The sequence below is a fragment of the Lissotriton helveticus genome, chromosome 6 (assembly GCF_964261635.1).
Source record: "Lissotriton helveticus chromosome 6, aLisHel1.1, whole genome shotgun sequence".
Classification (NCBI taxonomy): domain Eukaryota; kingdom Metazoa; phylum Chordata; class Amphibia; order Caudata; family Salamandridae; genus Lissotriton; species Lissotriton helveticus.
The window spans coordinates 860,425,607-860,445,266 of NC_136067.1; positions in this window are offsets into that span (position 1 = coordinate 860,425,607).

Consider the following 19,660-nt stretch of genomic DNA (forward strand, 5'->3'; position numbering starts at 1 on the left):
TCCTCGTCCCCTACCTGGTCCACCCCTCGACAATAACAGAGGACAATCTACTCTCCAATGACCTTCCTCCTTACAATAAGAACACTGATTAATTCCAATATTTGGCGGGCCTCCCCGTCCTCATCCAGTTCCTTGTCCTCTCTGAAAGGAACCCCTTACTCCCCGTCCTGAACCATTCCCTCTGCTAACCTGCTGTAATAGCACCCGAGTTTTTAAATCCTTAGCTTTCTTTCCTGATTTCTCTTTACTATAATTTTCCCGATGTTCATAGTACTGGACCATGCTAAGGATAACAGAGGGTGCAGCCGTAGTCCAGGTACTTTCTGCCGATTGAAGGCGAGTCATAACCTCGGGAAGCAAATTTGTGACAAATCTATTTACAAATAATCGAACCCCACCCTCAGTGGAGAGGTCCTGCCCGCTAAAATCTATAAACACTTTCTCAAACCTAGTGAAGAAATCTGATATGCTCTCATCCTTTTTCTGCTTACAAGCGGTCAATTTATCCCAATCTACCTTCCTGGGAGGGAGAAGAGTCTGCATATAGGTAACAATTTTCTCGGGGACTGCTAATATTTCATCCCGGGGTTTTTCACCCGGCTTCCGTTCTTTATCCCAATCCTTCAATTGAGTCCAAGTTCCTCCTAATTCAGGAACATGGTCCGTATCATGTATCTGTCTCCAAATATCCACTGGAATTAGGAGACCAAAGAATAGCTCAATGTCAGCTATAGTCATAATAGCAGAATTGGCAGCCTCTGTTAGTTCTTTATAATAAGCAGTGGGATTTTTACGGGGGTCAGGGAGCTGGGCTTTTAATGTAAGGACCTCACTGCGTTTCCAAGGAGTATAAACCCATTGTTCCTGAAGCCTAGCGTCCACTCGTGCTCTCGTGATCGCGCCCCCATTATCCCTTATTTCCGGTAACTCTGGAAAGAAAAGGGGGTGTACTTCTCTCATAGGATGCTGTGCCCCCCATTCAGCGCTCTTCCGGTGCATCCTTTCCCTATAATGCCAAAGGGTGTTTACATTTTGGTACACTTCCTTGATTTGGAGATGAAATTTATGGGCCCGGTCCCTGATATCACGCAATATCTGAGGAGGTAATCCTTCCTCAAAACACTGTTCCCATAGGGAGATCAATCGAATCGCCATGCTCTCTAGAGCCAGTTGTTGCGCAACAGGTTCAAAATCCTTCATGGTACTCCATATGTCTTCCAGAGTATAAATAGAATTCCGCATCCATTGGGATGCCTGATTTATAATAGCTCTCCTTTCCTCCTGTCCCAACGACGACCGAGTGAAAGCTCTCTGATCACTCAAGTCAGACATCGGTCGCTTGGGCGTGGCCTCCGGGCCAACTAGATTCCGGAGTTCAAAAGTGGTCTGAGTCGGAGGAGAAAGGAATACGGGGTGCAAGGGAGAAGGAACAGCCGCGTCCAGCTGAAGGGATATTAGGGGTGAGGTAGTTGGTCGAAGAGAAGGAGGGGAAGTCGGAATATCAGGTCCCGAACCTCCGACAGGGGCCGTGGCGGTCACTCCCGACAAAGGGCGGATGGCCGAAACGGCACCCGCCTGATCGACTCGCACTACCGGCACAGCCGGATACAAGCCTTGTGGAGCATAAGGGGGAGGTGGTCGGGCTTCCAGCAATTCCTCTAATTCGTCCCCTGTCTCTGGTCTGGCCACATAACTTTTATCAGTTTCCAGCCTGAACTGCCTATCCATGCGTTCAATATTCTTTTCCACCTTTTCCTTATCATATGCTATTGCTTTCTGTGTGACCGTCTGCCCCGACTTCATTTTTCCCAGCTTCTCTTCCCTAATCCGTCGTCTCTTTGCTTCTTTTAACCAAAAATTCAAGGAATCGAACATGGACTGTCGACTTTTCTTCATGAATAATTTGTTCTGTATATAATTAATATTTTTCTCTTCAAAAGACCCCGTGAGAGGCCATTGTAAGTCCAAATTGTCCCTAGTATATTTATTCCACAAAGTATTGAACAAGATTGTCTGCAAGCCATGCTTGGTATACATATCGAAACTGGGGCTGCCCTCGGGAGGGGCAGGCTGTCTTTCTTCGAGCCGTGTTCCCTTTCGACAGCAGCACCCAAAACACAATTTACTAAAACACGACATTGTTCTTTTCTAGTCACTCTTTCACATATAATCACGCACACACAGTTGGACGCGTCCCTTCATAGCATTCACTCATGCAATCGTCTCAATAAAGTGCTGCAAAACAGTGCAAGGTAAATTTGTTCAAATGCAAATGACGTCTTCAAATACGAACAGAGCCCGTCGACTCCTGTTCGGGGAATCGCTTCAAAAGAACTCTAGACCAACAGATTCACAAAAGAGACACTCACTAGAATGCTCCGAGACCCCAGATCAGCGAACCACGAACTCCCCTATAGGACATCCCATGGTTCTGTTCTGGTTGGGCCGGGTATCTGGACACGTCTCCAAATCGCTAGCTTACCCAGATGCTCCCAGAGATGTCCCAAAGAGAGAGAGTTTGGCCGAACGAGCAACACCGTACTCTGCTAAGGCACCCGAGATGGTCTCAATTAATCACCAAAACAAGTCCAAGAGACTTCTGCTCGTGCAGCCCCTTCGCCACAACGACAGGTCCCTCGATTCCCTCGTGGTCCGGCTTCCCCAGCCACCTTCAAACAAAAACAGTTAACTGTAAATCCGAAAGACCCCCTAAATGAGTCTTATCCATATCCAATTTTCAAAAATCACTCACCTGGTGCACTCAGGTTGATTGCGAATTCTCCACTACCGACACCTAGACAGACCGACACAGTCTGTTCTTCTTTCGGGTTAAGCCCGTAGGACTCCGGCCTATGCTCTTCAGCAGCTGGGAGGGAACTTGGGCTCGAGGGTGGAACAAACTTGTTTTTGTACCACAAACGGGTGTTTCAGATCAGGATTCGTTTTCAGTCCACCCACTCGGCCAGAACTCCTCCCTGTCCCGTCACCCCTGTTTACAGGAGGGGACGACCCTATCGCGGAGTCCCGGCGGAGTCGCCAACTGAAGGATCCAAAATTTAATGACCATGGACTATACTTACCAGCAGCCCATATGCATATAATAATGTTAATAATTCAGTCGGCAATGGAGAAAGTTCAATCGTTTATTCATAAAATACAAACCCTGGCAGGGGAGCCTCAGTCTACACAACCCTCGGAGGTGCGCAGAGAAGACTGACTACATGTACAAAAAGCAAAGCATATATACGTTTCATGTATTCAAGATGACACCCTACAAGGAAAGATACAGTCTGTCAGTAAGCCAAGAGGAATGCCCATATAAGGCACAATTGATTGCTACTAGCCTGGGCCTAAGCTATTCCGGGGGCAGGTCAATGAGGTGCCTCCGTGTCTATCTGTAGCCTGGGGAGTACAGGAACAGGCTCTGCTAGAATGTGCGTATCCCACAAGAAAGGCAGATGTGACCTTGAGCCTTCCTGAGCTACCAGCTAACAATCATGTTCGGCTTAGCCGCCATCATGGTTTCGAACAGCGAGGGTGATCACGTGATTTCAGGGAAATAACAGGGGTACACAAGGAACCGAAACAAACTGACTTCAGTTATATCAATAGGAACGAACGAATAAACATTACAATTACGGTTTATACTGCATCTTACTTTGTGATTATATATCTACGAGATTACATTGGATATATTAGGCCAATAATGTATAGTATCGAAAATTCAAACCCAACAAACCCCAGCGCCAGCAACAACGACATCACGACTTCGCAAGACCTCTGCGTCTCACTAGCCACGTACTTCCACCGCAAGATCGCCGACATACACGACAGCTTCGGCGCCCAGACCACGTACCCAAACATCGAACCAACGACCCCAACCATCTTCCTCCGCACCTGGACCCCCGTCAGCACCGAAGACACCACCCACGTGATGAACACCATCCACTCCGGCTCCCCAGCCGACCCCTGCGCACACCACATCTTCAACAAGGCCGACTCCATCATTGCACCCCACCTCCGGAACATCATTAACAACTCCCTCGCATCCGCCACCTTTCCGGAGAGCTGGAAGCACGCAGACATAAGCGCCCTCCTGAAGAAACCCACTGCCGACCCCACGGACCTCAAGAACTTCCGCCCCATCTCGCTCCTCCCCTTCCCCGCAAAAGTCATTGAGAAGACTGTCAACATACAGCTGACCACTTTCCCCGAAATGAACGGCTCCCTCGACTCATCGCAGTCCGGCTTCTGAGCGAACCGCAGCACCGAAACCGCCCTCATCGCAGCAACGGATGACATCAGGACCATGCTTGACAACGGGGAAACTGCCGCCCTCATCCTCCTCGACCTATCGGCCGCATTCGATACAGTCTGCCACCGCACCCTAACGACCCGCCTCCACCATGCCGGGATCCAAGAAAAGGCCCTGGACTGGATCACCTCCTTCCTCTCCGACAGAACTCAGAGAGTCTGCCTCCCGCCCTTCCGCGCCGTGGCCACCAAGATCATCTGCGGCGTACCCCAAGGCTCCTCACTCAGCCCTACCCTCTTCAATGTCTACATGAGTCCCCTTGCGGCCATCGCACGCAAACACGGCCTCAACATCATCTCCTACGCAGACGACACCCAGCTTATCCTCTCCCTCACCACGACCCCGCCACCGCCAAAGCCAACCTCCAGGAAGGAATGAAGGACGTCGCGGAATGGATGAAGCTCAGCCGTCTGAAACTGAACTCAGACAAGACAGAGGTCCTCATCCTCGGACCATCCCCCTCTGCCTGGGACGACTCCTGGTGGCCCCCGGCCTTGGGCACCGCCCCCAAGCCCACAGACCACGCACGCAGCCTGGAATTCATCCTTGACTCCTCCCTCACGATGACCAAGCAAGTCAACGCCGTTACTTCTTCCTGCTTCAACACCCTCCGCATGCTCCGCAAGATCTTTCGCTGGATCCCCACCGGAACCAGGAAGGCGGTCACCCAGGCCCTCGTCACCAGCCGTCTGGACTACGGGAACACCCTCTACGCTGGTACCACAGTCAAACTACAGAAAAGACTTCAGCGCATACAGAACGCATCAGCACGACTCATCCTGGACATCCCCCGTCATAGCCACATCTCCACCCACCTGACAGACCTACACTGGCTCCCCGTCAACAAGAGGATCAAGTTCAGGCTCCTGACCCACGCACACAAAGCTCTCCACGACATGGGCCCCGAATACCTCAACAATCGCCTCAAGTTCTACACACCCACCCGCCAGCTCCGCTCCGCCAGGCTCGCCCTCGCCACCGTCCCGCGGATCCGCAGAACCACCAACGGAGGAAGATCCTTCTCCTACCTGGCTGCCAAGACGTGGAACTCCCTCCCCACCCACCTACGTCTGACCCAGGACCATCTCTCCTTCAGGAAACAACTCAAGACCTGGCTATTCGAGCGATAACCCCCCCCCCCAGCGCCTTGAGACCCTCACGCGCTCTATAAATGTTCTTGATTGATTGATTGATTGATAAGAGTCACTTTTCAGGCACATACACAAAACTCACGAGCTGAAACATTTCACTGTGACAGTGGATGTCCATTCTCATTAGGAGAGGGCACTATGATGAAGCATGACATTAAATTGTAGGTGAGGGTCCCCAGTTCTATAACTATCTTTGACTCATCCTAGGCTCATATTATGCATTAAATGTGGGTCCACAGAAGCCAAAATTAAAAAAAACACTGCCCCAGAGCAATCTCCTCTGAACCAAAGCGAGGCATATTTGCAAGGAAATGGCGGAGTGTGCAGCTGTACCAAATTTGGCAGTGCCGCTCACCGCCACTTCCAAATGCAGGGATGCACCGTATTTACAACAATATGGCGCACCCCTGAGTTTTACCTAGCGCTGGCACTAAAAATGGCTGCCTAGCGCCAACACAGTCACCCTTGCACCATTGTGCAGGGAATGAGTGTTTATGTGCCGGAAGTTGTCCCTTATTGTACATAAACAATCAATAAAGGAGATTTGTTACGTCTATGTGTGCTGCATTCTGCAACACACATAGAAGTAACAAATCGTCATTATTTAATGATTGTTTATGTGCAGGAAGGGCACCTTCCTGCACATAAACAATCATTAATGGTGTTTTACTCTTTCTATGTGTGCTGCGCAATATAGCACTCATAGAAAATTTAAAAATGAGGACAAAAACAAATGTTTCTCCTCATTGCTGCATTCTAACACCTGGTAATGCATGGCATTCGTTCTTTTTTTTTTTTTTTTTTTTTTTTATCCTCATATTGCGAATTTATATGTGAATGGAGTTTTAGGTTTCTGCCTCTGATTGTGATTACCGGAATAGCCCCTTGGTTTTTCGTATTTGGAAAGTTTCGGAAAGTTTCCAAATTTTCCAATTTATCAGAGGAGTATCCTTAAACCATTACACATTAGCAGAATCTGGTTTGGGATAGGGGTAAGAGCTAGCCACCTTGACTACTCGACGAGTATTTTACTCGTCCTCCAGATGTCGTTTCGCATTAATCATTGGACCGTTTGTACCAACCCTGTATTGGGGTCTAGATGTTTCTCTAAGGATTCCCAAAATTTAAATCTCTTTGAGGTTGTTCCCTTTCTGTCTAATTTGCTAACCCTTATGACTGAATTCAACCATGCTCCATGTGTTGGAGGAGATACACTAACCCAGTTAATACAGATCTCCCTCCTTGCCAGTACCATTAGCACAAAAAGAAGGTTTTCCTGGCCTTTAGTTAATCTCCCTCCATCTTTAGTATCTTCTATCCCAAAAAGAATTAGGATTGTACTTACGGTTAGTTGTGTATGCATGATCATGCTCACGGTCTTACCAACTTCTTCCCAGTATCTTTCCAGAGATGGGCAGTTTTTAAACATGTGGATATCATCTGCCTGATCTTCCCCACATTTCGGGCATTTTTTTACGCCAGCATTTTTGAATTTGGAGAGCTTTTTCGGAGTCCAGTATGCACGGTGTATTGTATATAAGTGATTTCTTTTCAAAGCCGCTGACTTTAAAGTTGACCAACATTTTCCTACAGATTTTTCCCATATGTTATCCAAGTTTGCTATTTGAAAGTCTCTCCCCCAGATTTTGTCTTCAATCTGCGTATCTCTATTTGCTGCTTCTATCAGGGCCCAATACCACTTTGCAACCTCTTTGTTGATTTGTGGATTTTTTACCATTTCTTTTTCCAGATTTCCGGTGTCTCGTTTATTTATAGGGATGGTTCTGGTCCAGCTTGACAATTGATAATATTTGAATTTGGAGATTAAGCCATTTGTAATATTTTGCAGTTCTTCCCAAGTTACTAAAGAGGAACCTTTTAATAGCTGACCCCAATAGTTAATATGAGCTAGTTTCAGGGGGTATGCCATTGAGTCTTTTAGACATTCAGGGGTTCCTGGTGATTCCCAAATGGGAGCCATTGTACTGTAATATTGGATGTTCAGGGCTATTCTGATTTGTGTCCACAGCTTCGCTGCCTCCCTTAGAGTCTTCAGTTTTATTTTTTTAAAGTATTTTGGATGTCCAAATTTGAATAAGAAATGGTCCACTGACTCTGTCAGTACTTGCAAATATTTTGGGTAATAGTGATGAGTTTTGAACAATATCCGTTCTTAGCGCTGCCTCAGATTTACACATCCTTGTAAATCTGGGGCAGAGTCAAAAAGCAATGAGTGTTATGATGGAAAGCCCACAGCAACACCCATTACACGCCCCTTTCACGCAAAGTGATGCCTGTAAAAGGTCCGTATTTACAAGGCGGCGTTAAGGCACTCAAAGTGGCTTAGCGCCATTTTGTAAATATGGAGAAAGACATAGCGCCACCAGAACGTTACTAAATGTGATGTTCTGTTGGCGCTATCCTCTTGTAAATATACCCCAGATTTGTCTAAAAATCTCATCAAATCGAACCAGCTCTTAGGATCACTCAAGAACCCCTCTACAGTCTGCGGATACAAATAACAAATGTATGAAGACAAATTTCATTTGGATTTCTTGTGAATTGATGTTAAAATAAAGTTATAAATTACAGGTGCGTTCTAAAGCTAAAATGATCCTGTAATAAGAAGCTACTGGAGAAAGTCACTTACGATAAACTTACAACAAATTATTACAGGCGACATAAAATGCCACTTTGTCCTCTTCCATGTCGGTAGCACTTGCTGGGGCATATTCTCAAGGAGCTATCGCAGAGTTAACGGCACTTTATTGCAGCCAAAGCTGCGATAAAGTTATCACCCCATTCACAAGCTGGTGCCACAGCCCATAGCACCAGTTTACCTGCGATAGCAGCCACAAAAACATCGCCACAGACAACCCTGGCAACTATTGCTAATGAGATGCAGAGTAGGCGTTCCGGTGCCAAAAGCTGCGACAACACCACTCCACAACATTCTCAATGACCAGCCTGATCGGCGATGAGAACCCGAAACATGCGATAAGGTGCTTTAGCAGCAGGAAACTAACACCTGCTCTGACCTGATGCAAAGTCGGACTACAGCCTGCACCACAAAAGGGAACCCAGCCCAGAGCCACACATGAAGGGCAACAGATGCCATGGAGCCACCAAACATCCAGGCTGGACACCCCAGAGGGCCACAACACTGACGCCACCACCCCCTGGACCAACACTGAGGCAGTGCAGACAAACACAGCGACACCAGAAAATGCACCAACCTCATAGGCGCAACCCCAGAGAATGACATCTCCCACTACAAGCCCAAAGGGGCAACTCACCTCCGCATCCTGACCACCATTAGCCACCTGCTGATGGTACCAACCCAGCGGACAACCAACATCCCACCTCAGACAAAGCTGCTGCCCGTGATGCACCTGTTGGCCACTGGTGCCCTCCAACCAACAACCGCCCGAGCAGTCACACAGCCAGGGCAATCCAAGTCCCTCACAACCGTCATGGATGACACCATCAACTTGGCACCCCAGTACCAATACTTCCCCCACACTGCGCAGGAATAGCTGGAGACCAAGCAAGTCATCTATGCCACAGCTGGCTTCCCGCACGTGTAAGGGGGGCAGTTGACTGCACACATGTCCCAGAAGTGCCCCCTGGCAAAACTGAACACAATAAGTGCGACAGAAAGCGCATGTATTACACCAATGTGCAGGCACTAGTGCACCACCTGGGAATCTCCGCCAACGTTGCTGGTAACCACCCAGGCAGTGTGCATGATGCATACACCTCCGAAAGCCCCTCATCAACCTGTTCTACCAGGATGGCACCCACGGAAATTTACTGCTCGTTGGCCAATACCAAATGCGCACACAACATACTTCAACCCCACAATCATGCAACTTACAACACAGGAAATGCACACGTCAGAAGCTCACATACAACATTCACACCCACCAGACACAACAGCACAACTCACTGTGGGAACGTGGCCCAGCCATGTACATAAGCCATCAACGGCATGACACCACAGCCACACATTAGCAGAATGTCGGAAGAGGCAGGGACCAGGCATGTGCGAAGGAGGCTAGTGACTGATGAATGAGAATGTACACAATGCCAAGTGTGGCATGGATGTGAGGGCCAGACAGCAGTATGCAGACCACACACATATCCATGTCGACATACACCATTGGTGTTTGGAGCGTAGTGGACAGTGGACGCAACTATGTCACCCCAACCAGTGGTGAAGACTGCGGGAATGTAGCTTGTTACATTCCCCCCTGTAAGCATGAGTGGAGTGGGCTGGCCCAGTGTACGCCAGGCCAGAGTAGGGGTGTGAATAAAAGGCATGTAACCCTGGGCGTGGTCCTCTTCCGGAATTCCCAACATCCCTGCCAGGGCGGCGCCTCTCACCCCGCCACGAGGCCAACGCCGTTGCCGTGAGCGGGGTCACCTGCGATCGTGTGCGCCTGTTGCGCCCCGGGATGCTGGCCCCTGAACCTCTTCTACCTGCCCAAGCGCACCCAGGCCTCAATGCCCACCTGCTGACACCGGCATGTGTTGAAGACCCACCATGTGCCGTGCATGCTCCAAGCCCGATGCCCGTGACCCTGGCAACCTGCTACGACCGTCACGACCTCCGCAACAAAGGCGCGCAGAACTCCTTTCTCGTTTACGTACTCTACCGGCTGACACAGCGGACTAGTAGGTCACACATTTGGATCTGAGTCTTGATTACACTATGGCAGTGGATGAGGTTTATGGCTGACTGGAAATCACTATACTCCCTTCTATGTGGTGCCACCAAGTCTGTGCATAGCATCACAACCACACATGCATATGGGTCCACTCAGACTACTGGCCTTGGCCTACGCTGCGCTTGAGTAGGTCACACATTTGGCATTGAACATTATTTATAGCAGATTGTATGTCACTATACTCCCTTCGATTAGTGGTGCCACCAAGTCTGTGTATAGCATTCCAACCACACGTGTCTGTGGGCCCACACAGACTCCTGGCCTCGGCCTACGCAGCGCTCAAGTAGAGCACAGAATTGGAACTGGACATCGATAATTCAAAGGCAGAGTACATATCATTGCACGCAAGGAGAGGCCGAAGAGGGAGACGCTTTGCATGTGTGAGGAAAAAAGGATCATCGATACGGAGGTGATCGAACACTACCAATAACTACCCTGGTGTCACTAACCCAGTGCATCATGAGCCCACCACACGTGGTTGTGAGCCACTGCTGACCGCTGCCTCCGGCCTACACTGCGGTCCAGTAGGTCACAGAGTTCATATCAGTGTATTGGCATCATCGCAGACTGCATCCCCCTCAGTCCTGGTGACACTAAGCCTGTTCCCCGACATTCATGGACACTCTCTGATCGTACATTGATGGCGTCTGAGTCTATGGACTAGGGGGTAGTTTTCATCCTCATGTACCTGATACCGAATTGGTGGTGGCAACTAGGCTTTCGCTTTCCACTCCCCCATTTGCTGTTTCCGGATAAGATCCGACCTTTGCATCATGCCCTGGAGGACACATTCCACTGTCCCCCGCAACCCTCCACCACGATCACCTCGGACCTCAATGAGGACCCGCTCAGTCCGCGTGGCCCTACCTCAGTGGATCGCTATTCACCGTCCCATGGCGGGGTGCCTGTGCCAGCCGCTGTGCATGCGGGGCCACCAACTCTGTGCTGGTCAGGTCTGGGACCCCTTCTTCAGAGATATTGGATGGACTCCGAGACCATGGTCTTGGGTCACCAACGTCATGTGTCTGTGGCTTTGCGCTGTCCGCTCCCCCGGCCGCAAATGCGGCCCACCAGGGCTCACACGTCAAATCGAGTCCAGACCAGCCCGGACCTGGCATCACCGCAGGAGGCACACGCCACCATCGCCAGGACCACCTCCAACCGCCATCTGTCAGAGACGAAACGGTGGTACTGGCAGACTGACGGAGTTGCACACACCTGTTGTGGATGCCATAATCTGCCTGATCCCCTGCTCAGCACTCCAGGTGCCACTAACTCAGTGCACCACAAATCATCTTCCTTTACTGTTTTGGTTATGTGCTGTGGAGAGATCACACAGCAATGTCACCTCAGGCAGTGTGGGAGACCTGGGTCAATGATGGTGAAGATGATGCAGGTGTGACACCCCCCCCCCGCAGCTGCATCAGGAATGTCCAGGTGGGACCCTATCCTAGACATTTCCTGCACATTAGCGTGCTCAGCTCTAGTGCCCCATCCTCAGTGCACTGCAACTTGTACTGGTGTCCACTGTTCAAGTTCTGGCTGGCACCAAGCACTCTGTGCGGGCTGGCTCACACTCGCCCCACACACATCAACCACAGGCGTCACTGTACATGTGGCCCTGCCAATAAAGGGGCCGGGCGCACGTACCCCTGGCCAGTTGAACATAATATCTGCGTGTGTCCCTGTGGTCTTGTTGTATGCATGAGGGCCCTGGGCCCTGCAACATTACATTGTGCTGTGTACAGCGGACGCAGACATGTCACCGCAGGCAGCGGGTTAGTGCTTGGACATGTAGCCATGTCATCATCCCCTCAATTCGTAAGGGGAGTGGACTTGGCCGTTGTACGGAGAGCCTATGTGGGTGTGTGACTGATATGTGCGTGGCCCTGGGTATGGTTCTGTCCTGGAAATGTGCATCTGCATGTGTCTCTATGGAAGTGTGAATAGCCTTTGAATATCCTTTGTGGGGTGTAGGTGGTCCCTGAAGGGTAATGGACACCCACGTATGTGATCTTGTTCGCATTACATGAGTTTGGACCACACCCAAACCTGTTCGCACACCACCTTTTGGGGTTCTGGAACCTGGCATTGGGGGGCCATGTGTGGGTCGGTGAAGTGTTATGTGCATGCCGTGCTTGCGGGTGCTTCATGCTGTGTGGTCTGTTGCAGGCGCTGGGTTCTCCCCTAAGTAGCTTGGCTGCCCTGGTGGGGGGTTGCGTGAGATGTCCATAGGCTGTTTTAGGGCTTCGTTGTCGAAGGTGTGGTGGTCCTCTCCGGCATCACTGATGAGTTGTCTGGTCTGCTCTGCTGGAGGTGTTGTGTGTCCCTCTGCAATATGAAGGGGAGATGCATGTTGATGTTGTGTTGACATGTATGTTGGGGCATTGTTCTTGTTTACATGCAGACTGTATGACAATGTACATTGTGACTGTTTTGAAGGTGCTGGATTTAGATGCGGGACAGTCTACATTTGGACTACATAACGGATGTGAGGTTGTACCGGTACATTTCCATTTCACAGTTTCCATCTCTGTCAGATGTAGTAGCCCTGTTTCTGCACGTGTGCGGAGCCAGTTGTTTCCTCTGTTCTGCAGTGTTGGGGTTGCACATTGTACAACATAGTCATCAATGTGGATGTGCTGTTCCTGCTCTGTGTGTGTGCTGCAGTGTGCCACGGGGATCAGGAACATGATCCAGGGTTGCTTCACATCCTTGTGCATGTGTGCCATTGTGCCCATGTCCTCCCAGTGCCTGGTTGTTACTCACCCTGTTATTGTTGTGTCAGGTCCTATTGAGCTGTGTCTGGACTCCCAACTCCTTGCACCCTCTTAATACCGTTGACTGTCGCCTCTGTTTCCTCCAGCTCCTCCTGTGGCGCAGGGCTCCCACCTTCTGTCGCAGTTACCACCTTCCTGTTGGCAGCGCCTTTGTGCCTGGTTTAGATTTTCACATCATGCCAGTGCCTCTTGGCCTCCACCATTGTCCTCCTCGACACTCCGACTGCATTCCTTCTGGTGTGATTGTGGGTCAGTTGATGGTTATATTCCGTCACCTCTGTGACCCTGATCTTGTTTTGCTGCGGACTGCTCCCCTTCTTCCTCTCCTTCTTCTCCTTGGACTTCCCCGACCCGTTGTTTTTTGCTGGTGGTCTGTGGGGCTAGTGGGGTTTGCGTCGGCCTCTGTGCTCGGTCAGGGTGCATCCATGTTGCTATGCACTATGGATTGTTTCTAGTGTGTTGTTTTTGTAGCCATAATTGTGCATTTTCCCGCTAGATGTGTGGTATTTGCAGGCCTGCGGCTGGTTTTCGCTGCTTTTTGTACCGCGATTGGCCTCATCATGGGATTTTTTGGTTCGCGTTTCGCATTTTTGCGGTGAGACGATGGTTTTAACATGGACAATTGACGAGTTATCTGGTGGCTATCGCATGATACCACCGTGTTGAGAATGCTTTGTTAACACGCTGTCATTTTCCTGTGATAGACTGTGATGTTGGGAATTGCGTTAAGTAACTTTTGCTATGGTTATCACACGTTCTTGAGAATATGGCCCAATGTATGTTTTTACTATAAGGGTGTCAAGAATAGGGGTGGGCATCAAATTCCGTTCCGCTCGTGGAAATTGCGATAATTTGACTTTTTTGCATTCAACGGAGTGCGCAAAAATGCCAAAATGTCCGCGATCCGCAGCGTACCGGATATTTTTTTCATGCTCGTGCTTCAAAAATAAGTTCTTGCGCACGCGGTCACCTGACCTGGATCCCCGCGTTCGCCAACAAGTTTTCCCGATCCTGTCGCGTGATTCACGAGATGTTGGTAGCCATTTGCGCTATCTCGCGCGAGTTTGCGCCTGCGATCACGTAATTCGTCTCGCGATCATGCACCGCGAGAGTATGAGATCTCGAACACGTCATTCTCCACCGCGAGCGAGAGCATGAGGACGCGAACATGTCATATCGAACACAACAAGGAGCAAGAGAACCCGAACACGTCATTCTCTACCGTGAGCGAGAGCGTAAGGACGTGAACACGTCATATCCAACGCGACAGGGAGAGGGAGAACGCAAACACGTCATTTTGGACATCCGGCGGAAGTAAGGTGAAGCACGAGAACTCGAACATGTAAAATTTTCAATCTGGAGAAGAATATTAGCTCTAGCAGCATAAAACCTTCTGCAAATGATGATTTGGATGAAAAAAACTCCTCAGATTGACATTTGGCTGTCCTTTTTCGTGCAAGGAGTCCTTTTTTAAAATGGGGGGAGAGGGAGGAAGTGCCACAGAATCTCCAACTTCCTGTTCCTGTCCAGCAGGATCCCAATGCTTTGTCCATCTCCTGCTCATTCTGCCTTTGTATTTTGAGTTGGAAAGTTCACTCTTTTTGTCTGCTGCATCATTGTCATTGGATTTGAGGATTTTTGAATTGGATATTTTACAAGTAAGTGGTTGTTGTGTCCGTTTGATTGGGGGCATTGCAGTTTTTGCAACTACAATTTAATTTTGGTACATATCATTCCTTTTTTTTTAAATGTTGTGGGTAGTAGTAGTCAGTAGGCCAAAGCTAGTCATGGGTGTGTCCGTGATGAAGCAACTGTTCCTTTGGTGTTTTTTTAATGTATTTCATTTTCAAGTATCATTTAGGGCATGGATGGCATTGGATTGAGTTGGGAAATGTGTTTTTTTGGGGTGGGCTTTCTGTTGTTGGGCCTGGCCATGTGGCTGGTGGCCATTTAGAACAAACTAAGGCCTGCAAGCTTGTCTGACCTTGTCTGCCAACAGGCCTGCTTTCATCTGGTAGGCTCAGAGCAGGTAGCCACAGATGCATTAAACAAGTGTTTTTGTGTGGTCTGTTGAATTTAGACATCATTTAGGGCATAGATGGCAATGGATTGAGTTAGGAAATGTGGTTTTTTTGGGCTGGGCTTTCTGTTGTTGTGCCTAGCCATGTGGCTGGTGGCCATTTTGAAGCCTAGGCCTGCAAGCTTGTCTGGCCCTGTCTGCCAACAGGCCTGCTTTCATCCGGTAGGCTCAGAGCGGGTAGCCACAGCTGCATTAAACAAGTGTTTCTGTGTGGTCTGTTGAATTTAGACATCATTTAGGGCATGGATGCATTGGATTGAGTTGGGAAATGTGTTTTTTTGGGGTGGGGTTTCTGTTGTTGGGCCTGGCCATGTGGCTGGTGGCCATTTTGAAACCTAGGCCTGCAAGCTTGTCTGGCCTTGTCTGCTAACAGGCCTGCTTTAATCCGGTAGGCTCAGAACAGGTAGCCACAGCTGCATTAAACAAGTGTTTCTGTGTGGTCTGTTGAAGTTAGACATCATTTAGGGCCTGGAAGGCATTGGATTGAGTTGGGAAATGTGTTTTTTTGGGGTGGGCTTTCTGATGTTGGGTGTCTTAAGGAAATGTCTTTGTTGTGTGTGTCTGGTGTGTGTTGGTGTGCAATGCATGTACCCTGCAGACCTTTTTTGGGCCTGTGCATTTTCTCTTTTGCATTTTATTGCATTAAAAAATGCAGAGCAGTGTGCTTTAGCATGCATCTTTTGCCTGGCTTTTATAGGCCTTTTGTCAGCTCCTGGTGTTTCCCAGGCCCCCTGCTTGTTGCTTGTGATTTGTGAGTGTCCATGTGGCTGGGGGTCTTTTTTTGTGGTGGGAGTTATAAGTGTCCTGCTTTTGCCATATAAACCTGCAAGGTTTTCCTATTGGCTTACTGCTTCCATCCATCCCCTTTGCCAGCAGCAGCTCCATTAATGATGTGATGCTCAAATAATTTAATACCAATACCCCACTTCCATTACATTTTTTATTTTGGTGGTTCTTAATCTCTTTCCTATCCTTCCTGAGAGTGTAATGTGTACACAGTAGTATAACATAGCCCTTGTTGACAAAGTTTCAGAAATGGCTAAACTATATCTTTTATTTGTTTGTTTGTACTAGTAAAGTAGTAACTGAACCACAACAGAAAATGCAACATTTTACTGATGTTCTTCTCCTGGCTTATTTGCTTTTAGGTGCACAAAAAGCCAGAGGAGGAGGTGTCATCATCATCACCCGCTGTACTGCCAGCCAGACAGAAGTCCTGCTGCGCTTCACGTCCACGTGTAACCACAACTTGTGCACCTGCGTCCTGCCTGACATCTGAAGATGGCCCCAAAGAAAGGTACCAGGTCCAGTACCAAGAAAGTTGCCGGTGAGAAGAAGGAACAGAAAAAGGAATGCCACTAACCACGAATGGTGTGCCGGCCAATGTTTCTTTTGGGACCAAAGAAATTACATCTGCAGCAGCGTTGTCTGGGAACCAAGCTGGGAGCAGCACCTCCGCACCAGCTGTCCAACCCCACCAACCTAGGCCCAAGACCTTGAGTGTCGCAGAGGTAGCCAGTCTACTAACGAGCAGCGATGTTGAAATGTCATTATCGCAAAGTAGTACATAATCAACGCAGGCAGAAACTCAGCAGATAAGTGTGCAACAGCAGCCGCAACAACAACAGCAGCAGCTGCAACAACAACAGCAGCAGCCACAAGAACAGCAGCAGCCGCAAGAACAGCAGCAGCCGCAAGAACAGCAATAGCCGCAAGAACAGCCCACAATAGTAGTTGTTGTTGCTGAAGTAGGGGCATTTCAGGAAATCGAGATTCCTGCAGACAAAGTGGAACAAACCACTGTTTCGGAAGATCTATTGTCTTCCAGACCACCAGCAAAGAAAAGGAGGCTTAGTCCATCATCTTCTTCTTCAAGCCCCGCTTCTGATGATTGTGATGCCACTTGGCAGCCACCAGCTCAGTCTGAGAGTGATGCACGCCACAAGACAATGCTTCTGAAAAGGAAGGTTCCAGAAAAACTTAGCGTTATGGAGGTTGATGTACAAGAGAGGGGTGATGTTGATGAAGACGAGCCAGTCATCAAGCACATCACTCCCGCTCCAAAAGGGATGGAGACCAACATTCTCACCCTATCCAGAAAGGCTGCTACTGAGCGGGATGTAGCACGGATACCACCAACACAGGTTACACCACCACGACCTCCAGCTGCCATATTTTCAAAGGCCCGTCAGAGATCTACATCCAGCTCAACCATCTCAGTATGTAGTGGTAGTAAAAGTCACAGTGTAGCTGCACAGAGGAGTCACATTCCAAGCACACCCTCCAGTTCATCTAGTATTGAAAGTGGCACATCCAGCAGTGCCAGAAAGTTCTCCTCCCCAGTTTGGGACTTCTTTTCTGTTAGCACCAAGGAGGAGAACGTTGCTATATGCTCAATTTGTCAACAAGGTGTTCGGCGGGGTAAGCTTGGTACAAACTATGGTGCCGGAGACCAAGCAAGTCATCTCAGAATACACCACACTATTGTATGGGAGAATCACCTACTTCACTTAAAACAAAGTAAAAAAACAACCTATTGAAGTTGGGTATGAAGAATCAGGGGACGATATTATTGTGGTGGAAGGTAAAGAAGAGGGAGGCATTTCTAGCCCTGTCCCCAGTAGTGTAGTGGTACCGCCCACATCCTCCTCAGCAACATCTGAGTGGCACAGCAGTAAGAGCCATACTCAGAGTCAGGCTGAGACACCAAGGCGACCGAGTACTGCAGTGAGACAAAGTGCGTTGTTGAGCCTAAGCCTAAGTGGGTTAATGAAAACAACAGCACCACAAAGGAAAGTCATCCAGCCTACCATTGAGAGCATGCTTAGGTTGGAGGGGCATTTCCAACTCAACCACCCAACGGCACGGTTGTACAATGCGAAGCTGGCTAAAATGTTAGCACTGGACCTTCTCCCTTTTTCATTTGTGGAAGGGGTAGGTTTCCTTGAATTTGTGTCAGTCATCTGCCCTAAATGGAAGGTTTCCAGCCGGTCCAATTTCGCAAGAATTGCTGTTCCGGCACTACATCATGATGTGCTGGAATTGGTTGGACAAGCTTTGCAGCAGAGTGCTGTTCAAAATATCCACCTGGCAACAGACATGTGGACCAGTTGCCAAGCCACAGATTACATGTGCATCACTGCACACTGGGTTTCTTTTGTGGGGGTTAGAGATAAGCTATCTGAAGGAAGTACTGTTAACACAGCTGAGATTTTTAAAGCTACTCGGAATCATGCAACTGTAGCCTGTGGCCCGACCTTTTGGTGCTGGAAGCAACTTGGACCTGGAATATACGGATTTAACGTGGAGCCTGGGTCAAGCTATCGATCAGATAGCACCTGAAAGGACACAGCTCATCAAAGGACCAGGCAAAGGAGCTCCATGGTTCACCCCGCTCCTGAGGGAGCACAAACGGAAGCTCCGGGCTTCGGAGAGATCCTGGAGGAAAACTAAACATGACATAGCTAGGGATCAGTATAAAGCCTCCCTTCATAGGTATAAAAAACTTATATTGCAAGCAAAGGCGGAGCATTATGAGTCTCGCTTAAACAAGGCTGGGAACATCCAGAAAGAGACTTTTAAAATCTTATCCGAGCTGAGCAAGAAACCGGAAAGCTCAGAAATTACTATAAATTGTAATACCTTTCAGGGATATTTCCTAGAAAAAGTGGAGACCATCATCTCGGAAATAAAAAGTAACACGGTGAATGGGCTTGTCCTACACCTTGACCCCCATAATTCCACGGATTGTACTATCGTGGAGTTCCCAGAGATAGATGCGTTGAGTTTGGAGCAATTGATGGGTAGAACTAAATCTGGCTCCCCAGCTGATCCGTGCCCCCCTAGTGTATTTCGCGTGGCACGCCCCATTTTGGAGGAGCGTATTATTTCTCCCCTTAATAGATCACTACAAACGGGGTATCTACCTGTTGAATTTAAGGAAGCGCGAGTTAGGCCCCTGTTGAAGAAACCCGGTGCGGATCCTGCGGTCTAGAAGAACTATAGACCAATCTCCCAGCTGCCCTTTCTTTCTAAGATTCTAGAACAGCACGTCCTGAAGTTTCTATCCCTTCATGTGGAGTCTCATTGTCTACTCCACGAGTGACAGGCAGGGTTTCGAGCACACCACAGCACCGAGTTGGTGATGCTCTTGGTGCTGGATGAATTAAGAGGCCTGGCTGATATTAAGAAACCGAGCGCCCTGATTCTTTTAGATCTGTCAGCGGCGTTCGATACTGTCAGCCATGCCCTGCTCCTGGAAAGACTGGATAACTTCGGGGTTAAAGGCGTGGCCTTTAATTGGCTGAAATCCTTTCTTTTGGGAAGGTCACAGAGGATACAACTGGGGGATTTGACATCAGATGTGGGGACTTTAGATTGTGGGGTGCCTCAGGGCTCCGCATTGTGCCCACTACTGTTCAATCTTTATCTTCAACCTCTAATTGCATCTCTGGCCAGTATGGGCTGCAGAGTTTTTAATTACGCTGATGATACTCAGCTTGTACTGAGTATCGATAACACTGAGGCCGCGCAGTCCCAAGCGCAGAATATCTTGAGGTACACGGTCGGGTGGATGACTGGAAATCTGCTGAAGATCAATCCGG